Genomic DNA, 12,847 nt, shown 5'->3' with positions numbered 1-12,847 from the left:
GGAACAATTGAATCTTTTCAATTAATTTTTTATCTTGAAAGTATATAAATCTACAATTTTCAAAAAGTGATCATCTAATATAAAACTTCATCCCCGCAAATAAGGTGTTTATAAATTTTTTCATACAATAAAAACATTCCTTTAAAAGTTATACGCAGTTAATTTATTGCATTAATTGTACAGTACACATAGTACACCATGTCGTATGAGTAACACCAAATGTATAAATCGCTTGAATGAACGCTTAGCACTTTTGATGTATAAATTTAACTGCGTATAAATAATAAAGGAGAGCTTTTATAGAAAAAATCATTAGGACCTTTTTTTTTGGGCAAAATATTGTGTACGAGAATATTGGTTTTCAAAAGGTTAGGCTTACTTGCTTAATGTAAAATATCAAAAATTCCATGTTATATACATGGGACAAGAAATACGATTTTGGCAAGGTTTACAGTGCAGATAAATAGCTTAGTTACGTTGGGTCTTTACCTAAACCTGGGCGCTAACGGACACTCTAATATACATACATATTGACATGTCAATCAAATGTGAGTATGTGCTTATAATGCGACATTTTCCATAGCAATGATGATAAATCAATATTTTAGCAATAATATTATTCTATGTGTATGTGTGTCTGTGTTAACGGATTTTTGTTGACAGCGAATAGTGTAAAGGAAGATTGTCAGCATGCAGGGACGTGATTCGTAATCGTAGACAGCAGCGACCGTGGAAAATAAATGACTTTTTAATTGAATTAGACACATTCATCAACAAACACGGATATATGTTTGTGTGTTGGTAGTTTTATATATGCACACATTTATTTTCACATTTATATTGATTTCATAACCAAATGCATATATAGAGTATATATTGCGCCATGAGTGCATGTGGGTCACATAACTGTGCTAAACTGTAGTTGACAGCCATCAACCGTTATCATTTAATCAAATCTACGGCAGTGTTGCTGTGTGGCAGGTTATCAGCCGTCACATTAACATGTCACAAACTTTTAATTGAACAATTAGATAGTAATACACATTTACAATAAATCTTTTTCATGGCTTTTACGCTCGCCTGTTTTTTGTGTCACATTTTAAATGATTAATATCACATATCAATTTTCGCTGCAACAAAACAACACAAATATATTTTAACAGAAAATTTATTTCCATTGAATTGTATACATAACGGGTTTTGCTTGCATTACACGCTGAATTAGTTTTGTGTATGAGATGACACGGCGTATACGCAATGCCAACTGATTTGTTCTAGTGCACTCAGTGACAACAATTATTGTACAAAATACAATTCATTTAGATAAGTGTGTATACTCCTATGTATAAATATATTATATTTTGTGGTTATGCTCTGAAAATAATTGCTACCTATTTGTTTTGTAATTACATGCTCATTGCTGCTGCAATTCAAAACTGTTATTTGTTAAACTGTTATTTGCAATAGTTATTGTGAAGAAGAGTTTTTCGTTTGAAAGGAAAGCAAAATAAATACATTTATACATTCATGAAATAAAATTATTTCCATAAAATTAGAAAACAAATTCCACTCTTGTTATCTTGTCGCTAACTTTTCCGCATTATGGAGAAGCAACTTATTTTTTATTATATTTTATATTTGTCTTTTATCTGGTTTGAGCTTAGTTGTCAGCCACTTAAAAAAAATAAGCTTGGAGTTTTTGAAATGCAAAAGCTCCGACACCTCTCCATTACATCAAAAATACTCGTATATATAATATAATGAATTTGCAGTTACCTAGTTCAAACACTCACACTGTTAAACGCTAGGCCACACCTTCTTGAAAATAAAGAGTACCAAATATATACAAGTATATACACTTTTAAAATTTAGTTTTTAAACACTAAACTACCAGTTACTATGTGGTTGGTATCTTTAATTAAATTAATACTTAGACACACGAGACAAGTGTAATGACACTAAGTGAGAAGTTAAGGTATTAAAATTTGGTACGACATTCTGTCGAAATCTGTGGAGAAATTTATAATACTTTTTGTATTCTTGGCAAAAGACCGGTTTAAAAAAATTCAATATTTTTCAAGTTATATGCAGTCTCCGACCGCGCTAAAAAAACGTTTCCCACTGTTGCAGTAATACCGGCATTCTCCATGGTTGAAACCTAAAAAGCAAATCTCTTTAAAAGATATTGTCGCACGGACCTAAAGTCAAAAAGACCAAAAATTTACAAAATGGCGGCGATTTTAAAAATAAGTTTTATTTTACTCAAAATTCTGGCCTGCCAAAATAGAGCTGCTTTAGCAATGCGGCTGCATTTTCGCAGCCTGTAACTGCGAACTAATATTTGAAATATTGATTTTAGAACTAAGCATTATACATTTAAAGGTAGATACTATCGAAATTTGCAAATAATAGAAAAATATTATTTTCAAAATATATACAATAGATAGTGAAACTTTTTTAAACTGCCCTTATTACACCGCACATCACCCGACTGCGCATTTCACCAAGCCAATTATTTTCACAAACTTCAGTCAAAGGTATAAAAGCAATGTTTTAGTAACCAAATCGAAATATGTGGCTTTTAAGTGTGAAGTTGAGCTTATTGAAATACAAATTAGTTATGGGATGGACAGGATTACATCATGGATATTATTCTTATATTTATTTTAATGGTATATAACAGTTTTCGATCAAATTTATATGGCATAAAATTTCCAACAAGTAAGGAAGAGCGGCTGTAACCGCAGATTTTATACTCCAGCAACTTGCAAGGATCAAAGCGGGGAAAATACCTTTAGGTGTTGTGCAAAAAAAGTCAATACTCAATTTTCGAGGAAATCGCGAACGGGAAACAATAAAATTTGGTATTTTATTAAGTTGTATTATCGGTCACAGGCACACTTACTATATTTTAGTTTACGTCAGTTAAAATTATATTTAAATCATCTTCAGCTGAGATATGCATGTGTGATATAATCTCAACCAAAGAGACAAATTTTAATATTATTGAGTTGATGTGGAAAATGTCAATCAGAGTATCAAAATTCAACTCCATTTTTTTCATGTGTTGAAGCCTTGCGATTATCAGCTTCATTAAAAACACTCTTAGCTCTGAACTCTTATTTGCACATAACCTTTTAATATCTGAAAGAAAATAATATTAATGTCACGGAAACTTATTTGTGTGAGAAAACCATTATTCCGTCCATTAGTTGCGCAAATCGATATATATTGTTTGTATGTAAGTGAGGCTTAAGCCTGTGCCGACCTTGCGTCGAGTAGAAGTAAGCGACTCATTCATTTTCACGCGATTAGGTGATGACATTTCAGTGTGGGATAAGTGCCATAATTGCGTTGCAAAATGCAGTTTCCTTCCGCCGTAGCGCCACTTTTTCATCTTTTTTCCAGCATGCATATATGCATTTGTAACGGTACGTGCTGCTAGGTATTTGCGGATAACAAGAAATGCAGAAAATATGAAAAGCAAGCAGAAGGAATAGGCAAGGCTAACAAATGTGCGCTTTGCATGATGATGATATATACACACATATTTCTTTGGTATATAGAGCATACAGAAATATTAAAAATACTTTTGCATTGACGTGGAAATAAATCATTTTTACGCCTGTCACGAACCGCCAATGCAAATGCACGCAACAGTGTTTACACGCAGCCATATGCATGTACCTACAAATGTAGGTGCGTATTTGCTTATGAAAGCATGCAGAATAGCTTGACATGGCAAGCACATGATCATAGCCGCACAAACCTTAACAGCCGTGTGTGTGTGTATTTGTTTGTAGCGGAGCGCGTGCTCCCTACAAAGAAACCTAGGAAATTACTCTCAAAGCATTAGCGCACTTTTAGGCGCATAAGACTACAGCGCTGTAAGTGTGCCATATAAGTGCTATAGATTACCCGGGCCATAAGCAGCATTAGGCTCATGTGATTACAACGGCATTGTGCCTATTCAAATAAATATAATTATATATTGATTGATGGAAGCAGGTCCGTGTGTATGTGTGCGTGTGTTTGGGCTTACTATACAATTTTATCGCTACTATTTTCGCCTCTGGATCTCATGCATTATTGAAAAATCACGTATGTGGATCAAAGCAAAGTGAAAGCGCTGCGAATATAAATAAAATAAAAGGCAAATCGTAAAAGCGTTTTCCTTGTCCCTCTTTCTTCTTCACTTTCTACCATTTCATTCTCATGCAATATATGCTTAATGCATTGGTCCGTGGCACGCGCTGACCTGCTGAATAGTTTAATGATGTTATGCCCCATATTTCGGAATTTTCGCTGATCTACATTTACTAAAGATCGATAGTGGTAAAATTAGCGTGTCTAAGGGTTGATACTCAATTGACCACTTCAATTTAATTTCAACGCTGTTCCTGCCAATTAATGTTCTTCGGTAATTTAATGTCTATAATAATGAAACCGAAGGACAACAAAATGCCGTGAATTGACTAAATCTAAACCAGTTTAATTTATATACATTATACGTTTATACAGACAAACACATGCACATGGCTAGGTCGCCTCAGCTTGAAGCGTAGGTTTATCAGAAATTTTGACTGAGAATTAAAACATTTTTTTTTTCTAAAATGGGACACTGTTATGCCTAAAATATTTTAATTTCGAATGTATTCTATTGAACTTCACAAATTACAAGGAACTTTTCTGCAATGGCTAATGAAAGTTTAAGTGTAGTGAATATTATTTTGTGTGCAAAAGTTAAATCTAAAAAAACATGAAATAAGCTTTGTGTGCTGAAAGGGTAGCATATCTGAAAGATGAAAGTTAATCACTTCGATTTCTTGCGAATTTGTTTTATGATATTTCGTCGTATTCATATTTTAAATGCTCAAATAGACTAAAATCGTAAATGGAAGAGAATGTAAGTATAATAAACATATATATTTTTTTTTCTTTATGTGTTCACTTGATTTTTGTGTGATTTTATTTATGGGGATTAGTTTGATGATTTTCTTTCAGTATTCTCGTAGTATATTACTTTGCACCATACGTACGTGGTGTGTTCAGAAAATAACGGCAATTAAAATTTTAAAATTTCGCGGGTTTGGAGTTTAATTGCTAAAATATATATTTTTTTATAATATAAATATATTTTTTTTTATTGGTACAAGTATATATACATGCCTCCGAAGTACGATAATTTTCAGCTTTATGCATTGTTTACTTTGACTGTAATAGCCACAAGGTGATTTTCGTTTCTCAAAACTCTCATACTTTGTTGTTTGTTCGTGAATTCTTGGCCAAAAACAATACTGTAACGATGGACCAAAAATGAAGAGAACCTTCAAGGGACGTCGTTTTGCAGGATAGATGAAAGTCGCTGAAAGAGCTAAAGGCCATCTCAAAAATCGAGTTTGAGACGTGTGTCGACGTTTGGAAGAAACGCTGGTATAAGTACATAATATCGGATGTGGATTATTTTGGAAGCGACAACATTAATGTAGACAAATGAATAAATAGTTTTTCAAAAAACAAAAATGTCCGTTGTTTTTCAAACACACCTCGTATATTGCATTTAGGCCCAGCATTTAATTCCAGTGACGGAAATATGCAAACTCATACATATTCAAGTACTTATGTACTCGTACTTCACATACAATAAATGTGTACTCACATATAAGCGCTAAACATACTCAACTTTTTTCATTGCATTCATGCAAGTTGTTTGCTTTATTTTGTTTAGCTTTCATGACTTTTTTTCTATTTAGTCCTGCACTCTTTAGGGCATTGGTCTCAGTGGTGTGCACACAAAGATTGCTTTCAGGTGGACGCTTTTAGCAAAAACAAAGGTTTACCTATTGTCAAGGCAAGCAAGCAAACAATATGTGCTTATCTTGCTCGTGTTTGCAATGAATAAACAAACAACAAAAACATGTACTTGTGCAAAGTGCATGCGAACGCATCGAAAGTGCAAGTACACGGGCGAGAGTACACATATCATGGCCCTTTGTTTATAAGTAAAGGCTTTCTGCAGTGTTGTGGCCATCTTTCTGATGCATATGAGTAACTCGTTTTTTCTAGTCCGCAGTCCAAGTGCACACACACTAATATATATGGTGCATTTAAAGTGCGCATGTATGTTTAGAAGGAGCTTCGTTTGCTCACCTCAGATTACTTTGTTCGATATATGTGTTGTACATAAAAGTATATATGTACTAAGAACGAAATATTATACTATTTTTCGATGTCAAAATTTTGTCAAAAGATTAACAACCCAACTGAGTCTGCATTTAGTGGCAGTGTTAGGATGTGCAATGTGTATTACACTTTCAGAATAAAAACCATATATATATAAATATATATCCAAGCACAACAATACGAAGGTGGACTTATTACTAAAGAAGAATTACTACCACTTTGCAAGTTTCTTATCACTCCAGGTAATAGCTGTTGTCACCGGATGTTGTCCAATTGGCTTACATGCGAATAGTTGGCTGGAAAATGGCGATATAGAAATATCTCGTTACTTTTGCTCAAACTGTCCAGGTTTCAGTAGATTAAGCTTGAAACACATCACATGCCACACATTTATTTGGATTGGGTAGAATCAAAGCGCTTTGTCGTTTCATGGTCGAAACTCAGAAGTATTAGGCAGGCAGGCAATAAATAATAAACCTGCGGACGCCATTTGGTCATGGCATGTCTTTTCGGATTTAGTCAAGGCGCTACCCCCAAAACTCATTAATACTTGTACCGACGTGAACACGTTTCTGGCCCAAAGAAGCTTGCTAAAGTTGATGTAGTATTATCTTGTTTCTGTGAGAATTTCATTAGTATTTAATGCATATGTCTCTCTCAAGGAGTGCATGACCAAACTTGCAGAAAATTCAAGCTACTTCCATATAAAACTTGTCTGGGTCACTGGCCGTAGTGGAATCTCCAGAAACTATAAAGCCGATGAGCTTGCAAGAAACTTTAACAAAATTTCATCAGGATGCAAATGAGCAGGTGTCTTCGTGCATTCGGACGCTGAATTTATGGGCGTCGCGCGTCTTTTAGAAAGGGTTGGTTAGCAACCGATACCTTGTGAGATTGTGCAAGCTTTCTGAGACTCTCTCAGACTGCAAAATAAAAGGTCCATGGAAGTACTAGCTCTTAGCAAGGTTCACAGGGCTACACTCACGCGGTGAGGCTAAAGATTGTGCAGAACACAATTTTTCACAGTTGCAATGAGGAAGTTAAAGTGGAAACATCTTGATACTTTCTCCTTCACTGCCCTGCTTTCGTCAGGCTAAAATTGAAGCATCGCGGTTGCCATACATTCTACGAACCTGGCGAATTGGTTGGAATTGATATTAGCTTTGTCAAGTTGTGACGGTCTGTTTGCTCCATACCTAGGAGTTCTGGCAATTACAACAGACAGCTGTCCAAGTGGGATTTCTCGTGGCCTCACGAAAAATCAGCCTTGGTTCATGAGATATATTATTTTTAGTATAAGTATTTTGAAAGAAAAAAAAACTCGTGCATTAATGAAAAATGATTTAAAGAACCATTCGAATATCCAAAAAAGGCAGTTACAGATGAAAACATTTAATAAAAACTAAACAGACTGTTTTCGGATAATCACATAATGCAGTGGATTACGATAGCTGACACTCAAATTCAAAGCGAAGGCGGCGAACACATTGTTCCAGGATATTTAAGGTAGTCTGTCTAAAGGACGCACCGATTAAAAAAAAGGGTGATAAAGTTGCTAGAATTGGCCTTTGAATCACTTATGCATCCACCGCTTTATTAGAGTCTGGCAAACGAGAATTTTTTTCTGTTCATAGAACGCAAATGAACGCGCGATGGTAAATTATTTTCTACTAAAGAAGAGATAATCGCTAAGGCAGATACTGAATTTGAAATATAGGGCGAATCGCACTACAAAATCGGTATCGAAAAGTTGGAAAATAGTAATAAGCACTGCTTCGCCCTCGTTAGCAACTATAAATATATAGAATATTAAAACTGAATTCGCCAATAATATATATCTTCTATAAAGCGTACCGGTTTTATTGTATAAAAGATATATTATAAATATATTTATCCATATTTTTATTCACGTAAATTTTTCACTGAATTGAAAGTGAAATTCACAAAAATTATTACATCAGTAAATCCTACATATGAGAGTGTAAATAACAACTTGACGCAAGATAGGAGTATGTGCCACATCGAGTTGCACGTTTGCTAGCTTGCAACACCTGGTCGCACAGCAACGCATGCTCGTATATGAGTATAGTTTGATAGAACAATGACTTTGTAAATATGCCTTTTAGTAACATTAAATGTAACACGGCTTCCATAAGCAGAACTAACAAATTTAGAACAGTCTATATTTGCAGCCAAAGAAAACAGTGTTGACTAAAGCCAAAAGTGACATAAACGTATTTTGAATTTATGGTTTGAGAAATCGTTATCTTAACTCTATTTCGGTCTAAGTTCAGCAACAGCGACTGTCGAGCGGCCTGAATCAAGTCGGTAGCCTATGATCAAGTCAAGTGTTGTGGAAATTATTTAATATTACGGTTTATAAACATCTTTATCCAGCAAGAAGACTACAAAATGTTCCAATCGAATAAATTCAGGAGAAGTAGAAGAAAGACAAGACTCTTAAAAGATGCCCGAATAGTAGTTATAGGTACTTTCTTTAAAAGGAAATATTTCCTAAATTAGTCTTCGTAGGTCACGCTTGATCAGTTAGTAATATAATTTTAATATTAGTGGCAGAAAGTGGTTTAAGAGACTCTCCCTCGCTCAAGAATTTATCTCAGTTATACTTATACAGTCGGATCCACATGACCACAACGGACTTGGACTTACATCCGTTCAGAAATTATAAAATCGTAAGCGTTCCGCCAAACTATTTTGGAAATAAATTCTAAAAATACAGCAATAACAATGCAGAGAACACGAGTATGCTAAAAGGTACTTTTAAGAGCGACAAAATATTCAACAAAAATTGTACAAGAGAAGATTTGTTCTTTTATAGAAAAATGTTGATAGTGACAGACTTTTCAAACCACCCTTGTAAAGAGTGAAATATTTTCAAAGTGAAATCCGTTGCAGCAAAACATAACGCAAGCGAAATCAAGCAAATGACAAAAAGTTTAGTCAGAAAAACTGGAAATAAAAGAAATTGGATGTCACGCGCGGTTGCACCTTCGGTGGCGCAGCTGAGGTGTAACATATTTTTTGAAAAAGCGAAAAGCAGTGCCCAAAGCAGTTGCAGCAAAGTGTTGGAAAGTGCGTATGTATGTATGTATGTGTGTGTGTGGTATTGCACGAATGCACACATTAAAATCACATTTTGCCGGCGGTGACAAAAATACGCTGATACAGTGTTGCCACAACGAAAGAATTTTTTTTTTGTAAAAAAGCTGCAGTTGACATCATAGTGCAGCTTGCCACGTTGTGTTTTGTTGTTGTTTTTTCAAAATTCTTTGTGTTGTGTTTTCTCCGTTTTTTTTTTTTTATCAAGTCACTGGGGTTGCATATGCGCTCGCTCGAATGGATAATGACAACATAAATGTCAACTGCATGTTGACTTACAACTATATTGTTGGATATATGCATGTGTGCGTGTGTATATGTGTTAGCAGGTGGCTTTACTAATAGCGCCATATCAGGTGAACTCGCCCCAAAAGCGCGTAAACGCTTTTGTGCAGCTTTAATGTTAGGAAATAATTTTGTAATATTATGTGCCACAAAGGACTTTGATAAAGTTGATGTAATTGCATGTTGGCGTGTGTATGGGGCCATAAAAATATATACCATATGTACAAAACATATATACTAATTTATATATCTATCTCTTTTTCAGGGGTTGAGTTTTACCGTTATAGCGAGCGTATGCCAAAATATTTCAAGCCCTTGGTAACCAGATTTTGATTAAGAGAACTCTCAAAGATCCGGCTGTTGGATGTTTTTTATGCCAGCTGTATAATTGCGAGAGCGATCTTGACCACCGAAATAGTTATCCTTATATTAAAAAGAAGAAAAAACGTTGAATTCTGCTGCATCGATGCATAAAGTTGTATAAAATTTTGTTTTTCTTGAGTAGGATTGATCAGTTTAAATAGTAGCTATAATCGTATGCTATACGGGTTCGATATCGGGGGTTACGACAAATGAGCAGCTTCTTGGGGAGAAAAGGGTGCCTGTCAAATTTCAGGCTGATATCTTAAAAAATAAGGAACTAGTTCGCGTATATACTGACTTCACTTGTGTAAAGACCTCTGAAATTGTTTTGTTCTACCCTGAACAGGCTATATTAAGTTTGCCACGAAGTTTGTAACACCCATTAGGAAACGTCAGAGATCCTTAAAATATATATCTAAATGATCAGCAGATTCGATTTAGCCATGTCCGTCTGTCTGTATATACGCGAACTAGTCTTTCAGTTTTTGAGATATCGATCTTAAATTTAGCATAAGACCTTTTCTCACCAAGAAGCTACTCATTAATCGCAATAGCCGATATCGGACCACTATAGCATATAGCTGCCATACAAACTGAACAATCGTAAGTAAGTTCCTGTAAGGAGCCTTTGTATTTGTGAAGGGTATTATAGCTTCGGTGCAAGCGGAGTTGACGTTTTTCCTGTTTGTTTGTTTTTTTTTTGTTTGCAAATTGAACAAAAACCCCTTAGACCCTCAACTGTAATCAAATTAATATCCATGCCACAAACTTTTTACTCAACTGTAATTTCCAGTAGCAGCTAAATTACAAAATTATAACGGACTATTTAGTTGCAAAGAGAAACCACATTACTACTTTCAAATTAAAAGGAAGAAAAGTTCGCAAAAGCTAATGGACCTCGCATTATACAACATTTGCATACATTCACACACACACACACACCCACGACACATATATATATATGTAAGTACATTAAGCCAAGCACACAAATAAAGTTATTTACAAAAGCGTAAAATAGTCCACAGTTGCTGTACAATAGGTGTCATTGCTGCATGTTGCACATACCTAAACCTCCGTACACACTTGCAACTTTGAGAGTTAGTCTTTATGTTGCAACTTTGTTGTGTCAATGCGTATCAATGTTAATGGTTTAAGTGTTCAAAATGTTTTCAATGTGAGTACAGTTTGCTGTTGTTGCCACGTTACTGACTGCCAGTTGGTTGTTGCAACTTAGTCAACTCTGTTTGCAAAGTGTCACAAATCGATGTCATTAGAGTGTAACTGTAATTAAATTTCAAAGCTATTCTATGAAAGAAATGAAAGGAGATTGCAAGAGAAAGACTTCAAGTGCGAATATGCAAATGGCGGTAGGAGACGCACTGAAGTGCAACATGTCTATTCTGGAAACTAGTGGAGGACAGCGAACTACATATATACTATTTTTCATTGTACATTTGAGTTGCAAGATAAAAGTTGCACTTAGAAATTTTTCCATTGTTGACGAGCATTCATTTATGTTAATTCACGCTGAACTCTCACAAACTTGAATAATTTAGGATTGAACCAAGGGAGGACTGTGCACGAAATGTCGTAAAAATATTCATAATTGGATGTTTGAATGTTGCTAAACAAGCCAAAATTAGGTTATTGAGGAATAAATTATTCCAAAATTATTTCTGACTGGCCTAACTTCGTAAGACTTGTGCTAGCCGCAAACGAGATCGAATTAACAATTACCTCTGGAAAAAATTTATAATATTGGAAGCTTTATCGTCAGAGCAGGAGCTTTTACGTATCGACGTGCATTTCTCTTCTCTTTTCTTGCCGAAGTCAGTATAATTATATAAAGAAGGACATCTGCTCAAAAAAATTAATTTGCGGAGGTATAGTGGAAAAATGATTATGGTTTAAAATAAGGGAAAGTTAATTTTATTATTTCTGGAGTATGTTATTAGATTTCAGTTATCTAATCCCTCTTTGCATAGTAAGACAGACGTTTATCATCTAATTGCAATCAAAATTTCATCTAATAGGATCCCCGGGAAACGAGCTATTTCGACGGAGTCTGACCATAGAGAACATATTCTTAGATGAGCTCGTTTCATACGGAATACAAAGAGATGGTTAGAACCATGAGGGACCTTATTGCATGCAGATACGGGTTTGTATGTCGGAATTGATATTGGGAAAGTAGGAGTTCAATCTGCTGCAGTATCCAGAAAGAAATTGTACATGGGTTACTCCAGATTCGGAAGGCAGCTCGAGCTCTTATTCTGCTAGGGGTGGTGGTTTGACTGCAAGGACACCATAGGAGTTGTGTTCCGTAACTTCCTACCTACGGGCCCCGCTGTATAGATGTTCGATGGGCGAAATCAATGGGTACCCTATTATTGCACAGAGTGCAGTATTGAATATTTTGTTGCGTCTCTGTGATTCGGGAATAATCGCAGTCGTATGCTGTCGAGTCGAACATCTAAAGTTTTATGGTTGTTAACAGTCGGAATTTTAATGTCATCGACTGCAATATTATGATCCAGTTTGTACTCTTTCGTCCATGTTTATGACGGCTACTTGCAGAAAAGCAGCGGTGAAGATGGGTGCGATAGTCGTTTACTTGCAACCGCGTGTCACTTTTGTGAAGTTTAATAGAGACTTGATATCTATTGTAATTCAGATATTTCATCGAGTTTTTTGAACTCCAAAGCTCCTAGATATCTAAGCCGAGTTCTAGATAAGGCCGGACAGAAGCAGATGAGGTGTTCTAGTGCCTCTCTGATTCCTAATTGCCTGCACACTCTCTCTATCAGATAAAGCATAAGGGTATATAGTTTATTTTATCCATGGACCCCTTGCTTATCCAAGTATGTCCGAAGGTTCTTATGGCCTTTAATACACT

General features: G+C 35.3%; 1 protein-coding gene across 3 annotated transcripts in view; it reads right to left on the bottom strand.

Moving 5' to 3' along the window:
• The window catches only part of Fife (regulating synaptic membrane exocytosis protein fife), a 231,038-nt gene that overhangs the window by 79,219 nt on the left and 138,972 nt on the right, over positions 1 to 12,847 (bottom strand). The window lies entirely within an intron of this gene.

The sequence above is a fragment of the Bactrocera oleae genome, chromosome 6, assembly GCF_042242935.1.
Source record: "Bactrocera oleae isolate idBacOlea1 chromosome 6, idBacOlea1, whole genome shotgun sequence".
NCBI lineage: Eukaryota > Metazoa > Arthropoda > Insecta > Diptera > Tephritidae > Bactrocera > Bactrocera oleae.
Note: the sequence above shows the minus strand (reverse complement) of the source record. Positions and strands in the feature narration are given on the sequence as shown.